The 18,071-nt window shown below is 43.3% G+C and overlaps 1 protein-coding gene across 5 annotated transcripts in view; it reads left to right on the plus strand.

Annotated features, from left to right (window-relative positions):
• Rin2 (Ras and Rab interactor 2) overlaps positions 1–18,071 on the plus strand; it is a 216,751-nt gene that overhangs the window by 27,164 nt on the left and 171,516 nt on the right. For all 5 annotated transcript variants that reach the window (XM_063283806.1, XM_006235142.5, XM_017591763.3 and 2 more), the window contains exon 2: positions 9,380–9,499. The gene's annotated coding sequence lies outside the window, so the exon portion shown is untranslated. The remainder of the gene's footprint in view (positions 1–9,379; positions 9,500–18,071) is intronic.

An 18,071-nucleotide genomic window follows, 5' to 3' on the forward strand; every position in this document is an offset into this window, starting at 1 on the left:
CCAGCCAAAACAGCACCCATCTTTTGCAACCCTGGGAAATGGCCCACGTCTGAAACAGGACTCCATTGTGTTCTTGTAGTGTCCAGCATAAGAGTCTGAATAGAGAAAACAGGTACCGGTTAAATTGGGCAACTTCTTGTCCCATTTCTTTACATATAAACATGGAATTAGAAATGATTGAAAAGGACTGGAGAGATGGCTCAGTGGTTAAGAGCACCGACTGCTCTTCCAAAGGTCCTGAGTTCAAATCCCAGCAACCACATGGTGGCTCACAACCATCTGTGATAGGATCCGATGCCCTCTTCTGCTGTGTCTGAAGACAGCTACAGTGTACTCATATACAAAAGAAATAAATTAAAAAAAAAAAGAAATGACTGAAAAGTTCCCACAGGTCAAGTGTGCTGACACATGCCTTAATTGCAGTGCATGGGAAGTATGGGCGAGTTCAAGGCCAATCTTGTCTACATAGTGAGTTCCAGGACATCCAGAGCTATGTAGGGAGTGAGACCCTGTCCAAACAACAAAACAAAAACAAAATACACTGATCGTCCTTGAATATGTTGATAGAAAATGCAGTTCCCAAAGAAAGTAAGAGCTAGTTTATTCAAGAGTCAGCATGAATGGCCGTGTTCCAGGAACACAGATTTAAGTTAGCCCAAATGTCATGTTCCAACATGGGAAGAGTTTTATGAAGATTTTTATAGTAACAGAACAAAAAAACTATAAACCAAGATTTATTAAAAATATATTGGTAGAGGTTTGGAAAGGGCTGAGGTTAGTGCTCTTGCAGAGGCTCTGGTTTGGAGTTTTAGCATCCATCTAGCAAATCACAGCCATCTTTAACATAAACTACAGAGGACCTCACACCCTTTTCTGGTCTCCTTGGCCACTGCCTACATATGGCACACAGATATACGTCCAGGAGAAGCATTCAATTATATAAAATAAAAATACATACATCTAAAAAATATGCTGGTGGCCCTAGATGTGGTGACTCACACCTTTACTGTCACAGCTCAGGAGGCAGAGGTAGGCAGATCTCTGTGAGCTCCAGGCGAGCCAGGGCTACACAGCGAGACCATGTCTTTAAAATCTGGTAGGCATGTAAGGGTCATAGCAACAGAAAAGACGGAGAATCTATTTATAGGCCCCAGATGTCATCTGACGGTATTTGTAAACCTTGGGTCTGTGCAAGCTAGGGGTCTGCTTATATATTTCAAAAAGATTTTACCTGCTAGTCACAAGGATGTTAGCTCAAACACAGATGTGAACAGCAAATGACGCTTTGGAATGGGTCAGCAGGCTCCTTTATTCTGTTTCATTGTATCCATTTCAGACAATAGAAAAGAGATACAGAGTTTTTCTAAAGTTGCCAGAAATGTTCCTTTTCAGAAATATCCAGAACCATTATCTTCCTTGCTGCTGTCACATTGAAAAGGAAATGTGTGTTTCCTCCTTTCCTTCCTCAGCCACTTTCTTCTAGAGATATGGCCCGAGAAGGTGACAAGGTCAAGTTGACAGTGTGAGGGGGAAGAGGAAGCCCCCTGAGGAAAGGCCTTTGGAAGAGAAGCTACTGGGATTATTTTTATAACATGCACGCATGGTGTGGCTTTATTTTTCTGCCCATCTGTGGGCAGCAAGCCCTATCCCAAGCTTAACAGCCAAAGTACAGGGCCAGAAAAATGGCCAAATGGGTAAAGTCACTTGGTGGAAGGAGAGCTGTCCTCAGACTACCACATGTGTTGTTCCCACAATGTTCCCTCACCATCATGGCATGGTTGCTGAGGTAAGGACTGAGAGGGAGAGCAAGTCTGGAAGGGCCAGGGGTGATGAGACCTTAGGTGGCAGGGGAACAAGCTTCAGTGAGACAACTTCTTTAATTTGGAGGAACAAAAGCTATTTAAACTTTTGGGGATTGGGAAGGGGGGTTCTGGGAGCCAGGGCCAGTGTGTTGGGGATGCCTCATTTGCATAAGGAGGAATTCCGGGTGCTGCTGGATATGACCTTGTAAGGGGAAAGGAAGTTTAACGTGGTTGCTACTATACACACAACCTCCTCTGATGTGAGCAAAGGTTGGGGTTGCAGGACATGCAGGCCTGGGACAGGGGAGGGAGTGGTGCTATGCCTACCATTCTTGAGGCAAATTTTCCAGGACTGGACATGGATTGACATGCTGGCAATGCTGCTCTAGGCCAGTTCCTCCTGGTTCCACAGTCCCATGGCCCTACACACATGCCTCTACTTGTGTATATACACACGACCAACCAACAAACAGTTTAAAAAATTAAAATGTGAAGGTAGTAGAGATCCAAGCATGGTGGTACACACACACACACACACACACACACACACACACACACACACACACATCACAAGTTTGGTGTTACATTGAGCTACATGGGAAGTTCACGTCAGCCAGGGTAATCTTGTGAGACTCAACAAACCAAACAAAATAAAGAGAACATTCAAGGATGTCCCATGTTTTAGGCTATTTTACATTAATCAAACAATGGCAGAAACCTTAGAGTGCAACTCCCTGAAATTTAAGCAAGGGTAGATTCCATCATGGTCGTCAGGGGAACCAAGTGGGTGAGACAAACTTCAGAGAAGTAATAATCATCATGTGAGCAATTCACACCGAGGAAGGGATGCAGACTAAGCTCTGAGAACGCAAGGAGGCGGGGTTCACAGGGTGAGGATGGGTGGATGTGATTAGGGAAGAAGAGATGAGAAAGTGGCAGGGCCCTACAGGAGACAAGGGTGGGGACCAAGGAGAGACTTTACAAGGACATCTGCACTTTGCTGTCCACCAGCTCCTGGCACTGCTCAGGTCTCACGTCCTTCAGTTACAGAACAATAACACAAGACTACAAGTTCCTAGAGGTTGGTTTGAGAGAGAAAAGGACGTAGTTCCTGTTCATCACTTAATAAAGAGTCTTAAAGGATGAATAGATGGTAACGGGAGGTGGCGGCAGAGGGCAAGGGCTTAGGGGCCAGATCACACCCCTCTGTGTGTGCGCCATAGATAAAGAAGATGTGTTCCGAATAGACCATCATGTATATGTGGGTATGGCCTATGAGTATTCAGGAAATAGCATTAAATTTTGAGGGTATTAGCATTAAATTTGTTTTGAGGGTAAGTCCAGAAAAGCTTTGAAGATAATTACAGAGCAGAAGTGACTCTGTCCAACAGGAATGCATTATGAAGGACGTATGCAAATTTATACTTTTTGTTAAATCACACGTTAAAAAGTTAGACACAGTTAATTCTGATAAGATGTTTAGGTTCTTTTTTTTTTTTTTTTTTTTCCTTCGGAGCTGGGGACCGAACCCAGGGCCTTACGCTTCCTAGGCAAGCGCTCTACCACTGAGCTAAATCCCCAACCCCTGATAAGATGTTTAGGATTGAATTTCAAGGTATTTCAACTTGATAAATAGGATCCTATATTATTAAGGTAATTCATGGCTTGATTTGTGTTTTTAACTTCAAAATATGTATAATCTCTGCTTACCATGTACTTCTGTTTGGACATGCAAAATTCAAGTGACTAAAGCCACCTAGGACTACTAGCTGTCATTGTACAACCCAGACCCGAGGATCTTAACTCTGGCAGAAATCACTTATTTTCCTCTGAATATTATGTTTCCTCTTTAACCTTTGGCCTAGAGAGTAAATGGTGCCGTGGTGTGGATCTTGAGGGTCCCAAGAGCCTTGAGTTAAGGTTTGTCCCAGCAAACCTTATTGTTTGGAGGCAATAGAATCTGTAGGACGTGGGGCCTACTGAGAGGTCCTTAGGTCACTGGGGTTGTGTCCTTGAGGAGGTTAGGGACAGTGGTCTCCTCCTCTTTATATTCTCCACAGTGAGGTCTATGGTTTTGTTCTGCCAGGTCCTTAAACCTGAATGAGCTGCTTTACCACAGGGCACCTGATTATGCACTGAAGCCTCCAGAACCGTGAGCCAAGACTTTCTGAAGTTGGTTATCTTTGGTGTTTGTTATATTAACAAAAATCTATCCCAAAGTGGGCCTCCCTTTCTCTAAGGAAAAGGGGAGGGACCAATGTGGGGGAAAGATTTATAAGAGTGGACTAGGAAGGGGGGGCTGTGATTAGGATGTAAAGTAAATTAAAAATAGATAAAAGAATAAAAAAACCTAAAGGCTGCTCTTTCAGAGAACCTGGGTTTGATTCCCAGCACTCACGCGACGGTTCCCAACCATCTGTAACTTCACTTCTAAGGAGTCCAATGCATGCGGGAAAAAATACTCGTTTACATAAAATGAAAAGGTTAAATTTTTAAAAAAGAATGAAAACTAAGGCAGTTGGTAGGACCTTTTCCAATATAATTAATTTAAACAAAAAACCCAACAAACAAAACCAGAAAATGAAAAGATGAGAGGCTGGGAGGGGTGTAAGAGGCTTAATTCATAGCTGGCTTAATTTGAAGAAGAAAAAGCTCAAAAGGTGTTGGAAGCTCATGAAACAACAGCCTTTAACCCTTGCTGATTCCCAGAATCTTGTGGCAAAACAAACACAAAACAAAACAAAAACAAAAACAAAAAACCAAAATAAAACGAAAAACCTGTTTTACTCTGCGCAATTCCACACTTCTTAGTTAACTGTATGGAGCAATGTTGTAACCCTTCTTAAATTAAAGAATCCAGATTTTACAGGAAAAGCTGTGGGAACGGTAAGCAAGCTAGCTTTGCATCCCAAATCGTGGATGCTATGTAATTTCTAGGAAGTGTATACCCAGAACTATGAGCGAATAGATTCTCTTTTTTTTTCTTTTTTTCGGAGCTGGGGACTGAACCCAGGGCCTTGTGCTTGCTAGGCAAGTGCTCTACCACTGAGCCAAATCCCCAACCCAAGTGAATAGATTCTTAAACTGAGCCACTACAAAGATGTGGTCTACACGTGAAGATGCCTCGGGCAGTGTTTGGTACCAAGGGAAAGTTGGATACACAGAGATAGAATGGACATACCAAGCTCTACTTTGTGTAGGAATGTATTAGGGAAACCAGTTATTTAATCCATTACCTGAGGCTGTCGCAGAATAGCTGGATAATTTATAAGAAATGGAGGTTCATTGGACTCATGCTTCTAGGGACTGAGATGTCCAGGAGTCTGATGCTAGCCTAGCATCTGGTTGGTGTCTGCAGGAGTTCATTTTACTTCATTGTAACCTGATGGATGGCGTCCGTGAGTTGAGCAATTGTGGCACAGAGAGCTCACCTGTATACACAAAGCCATTCTGCCTGATAATCCACTAAGACATGAATGGAGCATCTCAGGACACAGTTAAAACTCAAAGGCCCCACCTCTGAACACTGGCTTTAGGAAACAAGCATTCAGTACATTAACTTTTAGGAGTACCTTCAAACCACACCAGGAATAGACCTAAGACCCCCGTTGACAGCATCCATAGTAAGTATGAAGTGTGCTAAAGAGAATTGTTAGAAGCCTTCCCTAGGGCAGCTTTTCAAAACCACCAGTCCTGCTGTCTGCATATGAAAACATTCAGCCAGTTTAATCATGCCCAGTAACAGTCAACAATATGCCACAACTTTTAGGTGACTTTGTCAGAATACATGAGGAAATTAGCAACAGCCTCAATTTCCAGAGTAACTGTGACTGCATTGAAAAATCAAACCTAGTATCTTGGTCTCTTGGTCTCTTTAACTTGATTTTACCTTAAGAATGTTATTGTCTTGTGGTCCTGGAAATTGAGCCCAAGACCTCGCTAGGCAAGGGATGAACCCTGAGCTAATCCCCTGTTCTCCTTTTCCTGGCTATTTTGAGACAGGGTATCACTAAGGTGCGCAGGCTGGTTTTACACACACGCACACACACACACACACGTACACACACACACACACACACACACACACACACACACACACATATATTTTTTGTAGCCCAAGCTATCCTTGAACTCAAAATCTTGCTTCAGCGACCTAAGTGGCTGGGATTACAGACCTGTGCCACCAGATCTGGCTACCTTGAGCATTTTAATTTCTAAATTTTTTATAAGTGGAGATTTTTTTATGAGAATCATAACTCACAATTTCTCACAGTCCACACAGTACCTAGTAGACACTTAATCAACATTTATTTAGCAAGTAGTCGTGATTAGGAAAAACCTTTCTAATCTAGAAAAATTGGTTGACTTCAGTACAGAGATTAAATTAAAAGTTAAAATAACTTAGAACCCTGGAGGTTAATAGTCACTAGACAATTTCAAGTGTGTTCAGGAACCCACATAAGTTGAGCAGAAGTTTTTGTTCCTTTGGGGAACACAGATTCGTTCAAGTTCACTAACAAATGGAAACAACTCCCCTTCCCCAAGGAAACACTGGGACACTACCAGAAAGGCCAGGACACTTTCTCATGTTGTTCCAGATGCTTACCCTTGCCTCGAAGGAGTCACAGGCAGCCTGTTTCTTGTTTCAGCACCCAGCTCTGTTTTTCTTCTCCAAAGGCTGATTTTAAGTGACTGGTATTTTGTATTTCTGTATAAGATTTTATAGCATGTCATACCTCTTCAGTGTAAATTCAGTTTGGGATGTCTACGTTACGTGCTTTAGTTCTGGTTACCTAAACCATGGCATTGTGCAATGTCAGGTGCCCTTCGAAGCTGTTTAGTAACCTTTTACCTGAGAGATAATCTTTCCCACTGCCTGCCTTGGGTCCTCTTCTGGATGATCCTACACTGGTAGTTGTGTGAACTGAGTCATGCTGAGCAATATTTAATTCTCTGTTAGGCCGTGTGGTAAAGATGTCGGAAGCCTGAAACTACAGAGTCTGCGTTGGAAGGGCTCCGTGCTAGACTGTGGTGAACTATCAGACATTCCGATGACAGCCGGTCTCCCTCTTCTCTGAGAACCATGGGCACCTCATATCACCTCCCCTGGGATGCTGTTTGGTTAAATCCAAATGGCAAATGGATGCTAGATTTCTAAAACCCGGTCAAAATTCCTGATGTCAAGACCTGCCTCACGCTGCATACTGCTGTCCTAGGACAAGGGATGACATAAGGCCAGGGTCCTGACCAGCGCACAGTCAGACAGCATCAGTAAGCAATATGAGCTCCAGGTGTGAGGCTCTACAGCAGAGCCATCTAAGGAGAACAGCTTTTCATATGGAGAAGATGGGTGAAAATATAGATGTGACGTTCAGTTAGTGGACTTGATACTTAGCGAGCCCAGGCAAAATGGGGAGTACATGTGAGCTGAGCTTTGCTTGTTTGGCAAGAGAGGGATCCGGCATGTAATGGCGCTGTTCAAATGGGCAGCCATGCAAGAGCTTATTTTCAGATTCATTTGCTAACCTTTTGGCTTTGGGAAGTAAGTTGGCTTGTTTGTTGTTTTGTTTGGTTTGATTGTTTCGGCTTTTCAAGCAAGCTTTGGATCACCTGGAACACGCTCTGTAGACGAGGCTGGACTTGAACTCAGAGAGGATCCACCCGCCTCTGTCACCCAAGTGCTGGGATTAAAAGCCTGAGCCACCACCCACAGCTGGTGTTTTGTTTTGTTTTGTTTTTATTAGATTAAAAAGTGTGTGTGTGTGTGTGTGTGTGTGTGTGTGAGAGAGAGAGAGAGAGAGAGAGAGAGAGAGAGAGAGAGAGAGAGAGAGAGAGCATGCACTTCTGTGCACATGCGTTTGAGTGCAGTGCCTGAGGAGGACGTTGGATCCACTGGAACTGGAGTTATAGGCTGTTGTGACCTGTTGGATAAGGGAACTGGTATCTGAACTCAGGTCCCCTGCAAGTAGTCTACACCACTCTTTCTCTCTTGCCCCTGAAGTAAAATTTTATTTCAGGAGTAATCTTTAATAATTTATTGAAGTATATTGTGGAGTCTGAGAAGATGGCCCAGTACAGTGGTGTAGACTTGTTATAAGCATACTCAGTGCTGGGGGAGGAGACAGACCCTTTCCACAGGGCTCACTGACCAGCCAGTCTACCTAAACCAACAAGCTCCAGGTCCAGTGAAAAGAACTGTTTCAAAAAGTAAGGTGGAGGGTGACAGAGAAGGGTGCCCAAGGCCAACCTATGCCCTCCACAAGTGTGTGTAGACGTGAACACACCTCATGTTCACATGTGATTACCACACACCTGGTTGTATTCTGGGTCGAAGCACTGTTATTAAGTGTGGGTCATGACTGCCCCTCCTCCCGTGATCGTGACTGGTGAGTGGGTGAAGATGAGAGTCTACCATAGTTTTAAATAAGAGTGAAGGACCGAGGAAGGAGGGTGACACTGGGGACACCTCATAAGGTTTGTTTCTGTCTCGGATGTGTGGGTATAGGTATAGGTATAGGTATAGATTGTGATGGAAAGTGCATTACTCCTGTGAGTGAAAGTCAGGTGGGTTTGAAGTGCATTAGCCATGGAGTCTCAGTGTCCGCCATATGAGGGAGCAGCATGAATGGCTTTGAAAGCAGTCTGCACCGGTGTCCCTGTGTAGCTGCTGCCCCGAGATGCATTCTGGATGTGACCTGGCTGCATCATGCCCAGCCTAAAAGTCGAATCTTCTTAAGTAACTGGAGAGGGCTATACAGGATATTTTTGGGTCGGATGTGAGGAATGGGTGTGCGTGGGGCTTACATGGAGGAAAGGGGAAGTCTGAGGTCAGTTATAGAGCCTGTGGAGAAGGGAGACAGAGAAATAGCACGAAAGTGTGAAGGAAACAACTGTGGCAAGTCATTGTAAGAATGTGGTGAGCAAGGGGAGTGGACTAACAGCTAGCAGTTAGTTAGGAAAGTGATGTTTGGGTCTGCATTATTTAATATTGGAGCACATACAACAACTGAGAAAGAATCCGAATCAACCCTCTGTGCTGGGATACAGGTATTAGTAGGGATGGTAAAGGAGACTCTCAGCTGTGGGCTTGTGTTTTGTTTTCCTTTGTGACTGTGATGAATTTCTGTACTAAAGCAGTGCTGAACCGGTAGGGTATTGACAGGAACAGTTGACAATGATGCATGGCAGCATGGGGATCCGTTCCAGAAGCCCAGGATGCAAGATCAAAGCCCTCTCAGGAGCTGATGTGCTGGAGAGAATATGGAAGAAAACTTGTCACTTAATTGATAGTGACAACAGGATGGCCGTGGTCCATCCCTTGTGTCAGGAAGACTATTTGGAGTCTTTAAATTCTGAGCAGCAGCTGGGAATTTGGAGGGCATTGCTGGTTCAGGAGACACCCTCCCCCATTTCCTGGTCCAGAGGTAGGCCTGGGGTCAGCATGGGCAAGAAAACCATCCTGTGTTCACATCTGTCAGTGTCCTTCCAGAGCAGGCAGGGGACAGGTCACCTGTGTGGTTGCTCGTGGTGCTTTTAACCATGTCCAAATCCTAACCAGTGAGTTCTGTGTGTTGCAGATGGAGACCTGAGACAGAAACTCCTGAACTTCCACTGGAAAAGCTCAAATGTGTGAGCCTTCAGAACTCTGCAGAAGACAAGCCCAAGCTGAAGAGGAGAGAGAGATGCTGGTCTGACAGGTAGGTAAAAATGAGATGCTGAAACCCAGGGCATCAACCCAGGAGTTAGTTCATTTCCAGACCCGTCATTGGGGCTGCGATTATGTTCTGTGCCAGCTGTGGAAGGTTGCTGTGGAAGCTGTTTGCAGGGGAGTCCATTCGCAACCGAACAAGATCAAAGCCACCTAAGAGTAAGGACATTTTAGGAACCCCAAGAACCTAAAGTAGAACCGTAAACATTGCAGGGAGCATTGGCCTTCTGTCAGGCACAGCCTTGCTAGGTTAACTGGTTTAATTTTCACAAGAGCCAAATGGGGCAGGCATTGCTATTCACACTGACGGCATCACCCAGAACATAAAGAGCAGAGTTAGTCCAGGGTCTTCAGCAACAGAAACCATGTGACTTTTCAGGTTCTCTCTTTCCCTCTGGTTTTGGCTTTTTGTTTGTTTGTTTTGTTTGTTATTGTTTTGTTTTGTATTTTTTAAACAGTACATCTATACATTTCTACCTTCCAGGAAGTAAGCATGCAGAGTATAAGTTCAGATTACTGATGACCGTCCAACAAATGGTCACAATGACATTATTGCTTTTCCAAAATCTTGCTACTCCTCCATCAACTACAGGGTCTACTCTCCTTCAGCTTGAATCTGGGCAGGATTTAGTGACTGCACTGACACACATCACAAGCAATTTTAAAGTAAAAGGGACGTGGCTTTTGCCTCACTTACTAATTATCTTGGGACCTGTGTTCTTATCACATGTGGTCTTCTGGCCACCATATTGTAGGGGAAACAGGTCCTGGTTCTAAATGACCACCCACTGATACATGAATGAGCTTCTACAAGGCTAACCCAGCCTTCAGGTTGCCTCCATGGAGTCTGGTAAGATGGAGACACGCTGTTGTTGACGAACCATTCTTCCTGAGCCCTGCACTTTGCGACAGACTGTGAGCAAAGTAAACACATTTGGCGGTATTCATTTAACTCATAGGCACACAATTTAAGGTAGCTATCATGATGTTCGTTTATAGTAAAGAAAACCAAGATCACATGAAATTCAGTTATGTGTCCAAAGCCACAGACCTAGCTAATGAGTTGCTCATACTGACCTAAGCTTTCCTGTTTTCCAGCTGCTACTCCTCACTATGGACCTTAGTTAGATGCCCTCTGCTCTGGCCTAAACAGAGTCCTCCATGTGCTGGATCTTCCCTATCTGCTCATGTTATGCCATATGGCTTTTGTCTATCATGCAGAAGAACTATCAGATGGCACATGGATCAATATTTTTATGCCATGTTTGACCTCCTCAAAGTCATGGATGGGTTTGTCTCAGATGTTTCATCTCTTTGCTTCTAGCATAGACCTTGACGATGTAGAGAAGGGCAGCGTGCATGTGAAATCCATACCCGAGGGTACTAATGTGGGTTTTCTTGGCACTGATGACAAAGTGTGAAGAGTTCTATCTACTAAAGTCTCCTTGAGGCTGTGAAGAGTACAGTGGGGCCAGGCATGGTAGTGCATGCCTGTAGTCCTAGCATTTGAAGACCAAGGCACAGGGATCATAAATTCAAGGTTAATGTCATCTGTGGGTGTAGCTCAGTGGTAAAGAGCTTGCTGGGCATGTACAAGGCTCTGGGCTCAGCCCCTAATAACACTCCCCAAATAAAGCAAATAAAGAAGTAAACAGCCGCAATAAAACAGTTGTTTTTAATTTTACCTTTAGTATGTGTAAGTAGGTCAGAACGCCTTACTGGAGCCAGTTCTCCTTTTCCTCCATGTGGGTTCCGGGAACTCAGGTGCTCAAGCCCGATGTCAAGTGCTTTTACCTTGCTGACCCCACAATAATGTCTTAAACATCAGGCAACTGAATTGCACAGTTCCACAGAAGAAGTGCTGGGGCCCCACTGACAGAGGCAAGGAAGAAAAAGCCTCTCTGGCATATGGGGTTGTTTTTATAGTCACAGACGTAAAGCAGAGAAAATATTTGGTTACCAGTATAAAGTGGCTGTATTTGGTTTCTCCTATTGGAAATAGAAGAAAACAACTAGAAGCCCAATTCCACTTGCAAATTACACAAAGCTTCGGTCACTTCTAAGGGCCAACTGGTTTTGTCTGCTCAGGGATATGGCAGCTCCAGCCTCTGTCTTAATTAGCTTTTAAAAAGCGAAGCTGCCTTTCTGGCTTCCTTGGTCTTTCCTGTTAGATAAACCATCTTTGTTTTGAACTTGTATAAATAAATAGCTTCGATAAAATGTAGCTGTAAAGTAAACAGGAACTTCCACAGGGCACCCTTGTCTCATTGAATTGTTGAAATAGTGACAAACGTTTTAAATGGAGGAAGAGCCAATGTCTCCCACTGGAAAGACACTGGGATGATGTGCTGTGGCTAATTTATCAGCTACTTTTCCTGTTATTGTAACGAATCAGCTGATGAAGTGACTTAAGGGTTTATGTGAGCTTATGTTTGAAGGTACAGATCACCATGGCAACAGAGTCATAAAGCAAAGAGAGGGGACTGCTGGTGCCCTGCCCCTTTCATTCAACATGAGACCTGAGCCCAGGCTGCGGCACCACCCATATTCAGTGTGAATCTTCTCTGCTCCTAAGCTTCTTTGGAAACATCCTCACAGGCACAAGAGGTCTGCTTCCTGGGTAATTCCAAATCCTTTTAAGTAGGAGTCAAGATTAGTGTCCACTGTTACTCATTACCAAAACTCATGGGGCTTGACCTCCAGTGTAAGAGGGGTAGGTATTACTGAGACCATCAAGAGGTGTTAGGTAGTTTAGACAGAGGTTTCATGAATGGATTGATGCTCTCCTTGCTGGACTGAGTTCTCATTCCTGTGGAACCCAAATGGCGGACAAGGCTGGAGTCCTATGATGCACGCCTAACACGCTTACTCTCTCACATGCATGCTTCTCTTCCATATATGCACCTGTTTCCCTCTGTACCATGAGGCCCTCAGCAGAAGCCAAGGCTATATACTCCACCGTAGGTATTCTGTTAGCACCAGAAGAGTGCTGGGAGTTGTGCAAATGATAAATGCATTGTTTCAGTTGACTTTGCTCTCCAGGACTATGGTACAGTGTTTTTCACCTCTTGTGTGAGTGTGTGTATATGAGCATCACTGCCACTATGTGAGAACTAAGAATAAACCTTATCTATATGTTGTCCAGAGACAATGCTAATCTCTATACTTAGAATCTAGAAGCAATGGAACTGCAAATAAGGGAGCTATTTATATTACAAAACATGGGAAAACCGGTCAAAAATGTTAGTTAACTTTATGTCTTTGATTGCATTTTGCATTAGCTAGACTATTAATTAATTCACTTTGCTGCTTAATGACTTACCCCAAATTCTAGAAAGATGATTCCCAATTAAGATCACTGGCTCCTCTTCCAGAAGACTGAAGTTCAATTTCCAATACCCATGGCACCTAACAACTATCTCTAACTCCACTCCCGGGAATCTGATGCTCCCCTCTGGCCGCCACAGGTACTATACACACATGGTGCATGGGCATACATGCAGACAAAATACAAATAAAAATTCCCTACTCCCAAACTTAGGAAGGGTTGAATATCCCCTCTGTCAATGTGTAAGATCATCAGTTTAGGATCAGTAATGTTTCAAACTTTAGAGTTTTGTTTTTGTTTTTCCTCAGATTTTTAAATACTTGTATTGGTTTTACTGCTTGGGCATCCCTAACATGAAAGGTGAAGCACTCCAGAAAGCTTTGAATTTTCACAGTAAGGATGCTGCGTTTGCAGCTTTGTCATTCTAGCTCATAATTCTGTAGGGTGGTAATTTGAGCTGGGACCAGCTGGTGTACTTCAACCGGTTATGCTGCATTTTTGCCTTGCTGCCCTCTGCCAGCTGTCTGAGGGAAGATGGCATCAATGGGGTGGCTGTCCTCTGTCCAGCATGTCTCTCTCTCCTGTGGTCTGAGCTCATTAATATGGAAGCACGGCTTGAAGAAATAGAGAGAGTAGGGCTTGAAAGTAACCGTGTGACCCTCCCATCCTACTGCACAAAGCAAAAGGCAGGACAGACCAGATTCAAGAGGTCAGAAAGGTTCAGCCCTTGATGGGAGTGAGAGCTCCTAAGTCACTTAACAAAGGGAGTCTACATGGGACACAAGGGTGTAAACAACAGCACATCCTTGAGATGTACCACAGAAAACGTCAATATTTTACTGAGGGAACTAGCAACATTAGGAAGAGGGATACTGAAGAGGTGCTATTTGTAGTTCATAGCACATGACAAAAATCTAACGGGATGCTGAGATGGTCTCAGAGTAGAAAAGCCTCACACAGTCCCCCTTATCCACCGCACCGTCTGGGAAAGCAGAATTAAGATGCTTGGCAGAGCACAGTTGGCGACACCCCCTTTGTTTTTTTATCTTCTTATTGATAGGGGTGGAAGTGGTGATGAGCAATGAGGGTTTGACAGGCAGAATAGAGGTTAAAAAAATGTAAGAACTCAATTTCATGATTTCATCTGTCACTCAGCAACAGACCCCACCCCCTTTAATTTGATGGGCCCAGAATGGCATCAGTTCTGCATGGTTCTTGACATTGCAGCTTGAAACTCTGTGGGTTTCTGTGTTGGAAGAGTAACGAGTGGAAGTGCCAATGATCTGTCTCCTGGAGCCTTCTCTCATAATTGAAGTTAAGGAAGGGTTCGGCTTCAGTACTTGGCCTGGTTAACACCCCAACTTTATCTGTTGTTAAATTTGTAGTCTTATATGGGTGGGATAATATCAGCCTTGGATCTCTTTGGGTCTGTATCTATGGTTTTATAGCCAGTAGTAGTTATAAAATGGAAAAGACAAAAACAAAAACAAACAAACAAAAAAACCCTTCAGACTAACTGACTAGATTATAAACCAAGGTCTAACTATCTGTTATGTCCAAGAAAGTCATATGCAAAGACATTCCTAAACTAGGAGTCACAGGTTGGAAATCAGCCCACCATGCAAATGGGAACTGAGGATGGCAGTGTAGTGATTCTGCATCTGATAAAAAAGAATCCAAACCAAAATTCATCAGAAGAGATAAAGAGAAGCAGCTACCTACTAATAAAGGGAACGATTCATCAAGATGTATCTATCGTAATATTTATGTGCTGAGTCATGGTCCTCCCTGGTTTATAAAGCAGATGCTACAAGGCATGAGAAACCACAATACAGTAATAGTGAGAGACTTTAATACCCAACTCATATCTATATGTGGCTTCTACAGTTAAAAAAAAATCAGCAAGGAAACTTCAGAGCTAAATTATAGCATAGATCAACAGGATTTGACAGACATCTATAGAAAACATAGATAGGGAGTATACAGTCCGAGAGGAAAAGAGTTCCTAGAACCGAATGAAATGAGAGTGCACCCTACAGGACCCTAGGGTGCAGCCAAGGCAGGTCTAATAGGAAGGTTTACAGCTGTAAACACCAGATCTTGGTATGTAATGTATTATACACCTTGATGTTCTCAAGAACAGAAACTAAAGTCCAAATGCCTTAGCTGGAAAGAAGTGATAGAGATTAAAACAGAAATAGTTGAGAGACACTTCAAGAGCAAGGGAGAGAGCTGCTCAAAGAGTCGGTTATTTTAAAAGATTAGTAAAACTGATGAACCTGTAGCTTATCCAAAAGAAAGGGGAAATACAAAGTGCTAAAATTAGAAATGAAGAAGGAATTGAATTGTCAGAACAGATTATACTGAAATCCAGAGGACCATTAGGGAATACTTCAAAAACTTATATTCCCCAAAGCCAGAAAACCTACAAGAAATGCATACATTTTACTTACAAAATTAAAGCCAGGAGATATAAACCATTTAGATAGAACCACAGTAAGCAATGAGATTGGGCAGTAACTAAAAGACTCCCCCCATGGAGAAAAGCACAGGATTCCCTGCCGAGCAGACTGAGGTATGTGGTCTCTCAAACGTCCTTAGAAGTCTAACAGCAGCACTTCTGAGGGAGACACTACCGGTCTCATTCTATGAAGGTAATATTACCATGAGACAAAAGCTAGATAAAAACACAACTTACAAACAAAACGAAAAACTTACAGACCAATAATGCACATAGGAAAGAATTACAGGCTCTGATGAACATAGAAGGGAAAATACTCAGCCAAATACACATAGATCAAGTTAGAGAACACATCAAAAAAAATCACACGGCATGACCAAATGGATTTCTCCCCAAGGATAGGCGATTGTTTCAATGAACGTAAATTAATAAATTTATATAAATATGTAAAAATAGACTTACAGAAAGAAATTACATGATCATTTAGATAGATGCAGAACAGACACTTGAGAAAGTTCAACCTGCTTCCATGATAAAAATTATGAAAAAGTTTGGAATAGACAAAGCATATTATCTAAAATAAAGGCAATGTTCAACAAAGCCACAGCCAACATTATGCTGTGTGAGGTGAGAGCATTACCTCTAAAATCTGGAACAAGATTGGCCATTCACAATGGCTTCAAAAGATAAATAATCAGAAACAAACCTAACAATGGAGGTAGAGAACTCTACAATGAGCTCTTTAAGACACTAAAAAAAATATTGTAGAAATCACAGTGATAGAAAACCTTCTATGCTCCTGGGTTGGCAGAATTAATGGAATAAAACTGGCTACACTACCAAATAAACATCTAGATTGAATACAGTCCCCATCAAAATTCCAGTGATGTTTTCCACAGAATAAACAACAAGTTATCCTGAAATTCATGTGGAAACACAAAAGATGATCGATTCCCCAATTCAGTCTAAAGCAGAAAGCACACTCCTAGCAGTATCAGAACTATCCCACAGATCATAGTAACAAAGACAGCATGGTACTGGGACAAACCCAGACATGTTTATAAAGGTGTCAAAAACAGATTGGTGGAAAAATCTAGTCACTAAATGGTGCTGCTAAAATTGTATAAACAATAGAAAACTAACCATCCATGTCTCTCACTTTGCCAAAAATCAAGTCAAAAAATGGGCCAAAGACCTTAATTTAAAGCCCCAAATACTGAAACTACTGGAGGGAAACAGGGCAAACATTTCAAACTATATATAGACTGAAAGGTTCTGAATAGAAGAACCTCTCAGCAGCGTAGGAAATAGCCTTCAGAATTGACCAATGGGATTCCATGAAATTGGAAAGCTTCTATGCAGCAAAGAAACTATCTGCAGTGTGCAGACAGCCTGAATGAAGAATGGAGAATATAGCCATTCATATATCAGGAGGGACTGATGTCTGTAACACATAAAGAACTGTACAGATAGGGGCTGGAGAGGTGTCTCAGAAGTTAAGAGCCCATACTGCTCTATTGGAAGACCTAAGTTTGGCTCCCAGCACTCACAATAGCCTGTAACTCTAGCACCAACAGAGTCACTGCATGCACACATATTCGTGTGTGAGCACAAATACACATAATGTAAAAATAGACCTATAAAAAAATAACTGCACAGGCAGGCAGAGAAAGACACCCAGAGAGTGGGCCCTATACCTCAGCTGAGCAGCACAGTAGAGCTGGTCCTAGTGGTTGGGGCACAGGTGAGCCGGCTCTGAGGGTATGAATGTGGGTGAGCTGGCTGTGAGGTGGCTTGGGTATTAAGGTGATGATCTCTATCCACTCACCCCTCACCATATGTGATAACCAGTAGAGCTGGCCCCGCGGTCATGAGAGCAGAAAGGTTGGCCCTGCTCCTCACAGGCTACAGCAATCAGGAGAGTGGGCCCTGCATCTCAATTGGACAGCACAGTAAAACTGGCTCTGGTGGGTTCAGGTGAACTGGCCTGGAGGGCATTAGAGTGGGATGGCTGAGCCTGCCTCTTGCTGGTGGCAGTGCTGAAGAGCTCTCCCTGGTGGTGTGGATGTGGCAGAGCCAGTGGGTTGACCTTCTCAGCTAACACCCACACCCGGATCCAGGGCTCTGAGTTGGCCCACTCCAAAAATCTACATCATTTGTGACCTGTTGGAGTGCGGGAATGGACCATCCCTGATGACCCAAAGCTGCAGGTTCTCCGTGACACAGAGCAGCAACAGGTTAAGTGGAAGGAGTCCCAATGAGAATCCAATATTGATGGTGTGACAGAAGCCAGAGGCCTCAGACCAGACTGGTAACTCACTGCCACGAACGTTTGTAAGCAAAGATGTGTGGACAGAGGGTACACTGTGGGACACTGTGACATGCTCCAGCTTCCACAGTGAGATGGTCTCTATGCTTTGTTTATGTGTTGTCTTGTCTGTTTTATAATTTCTTTTGGGGGACAGGTTGCAAGGATGGAGGTTAGATATGAGGGAATGAGAAGATGAGTGAAACTGGGGTGCATTATGTGACACTCACAAAGAACCAACAAGAGTTGGGAAACGAGAACTTCGGAAATTAAACATCAAAAATTATAGCTACCGACAAATAAGTTCTCAAAAGAAGAAACACAAATGGACCAAAAAATGTTTTTAAAGTATTCAACACATTTAGCCATCAGTGTAATGAAATTAGAGGCATTTTGATATTCCCCCTCCTGTCAGAATGTCTATCACCAAGAAAAATGGTAAATTTTGAGGAGAATGTGGAAAA

This window comes from Rattus norvegicus, chromosome 3, assembly GCF_036323735.1.
Source record: "Rattus norvegicus strain BN/NHsdMcwi chromosome 3, GRCr8, whole genome shotgun sequence".
In the NCBI taxonomy this organism is placed as follows: Eukaryota; Metazoa; Chordata; class Mammalia; order Rodentia; family Muridae; genus Rattus; species Rattus norvegicus.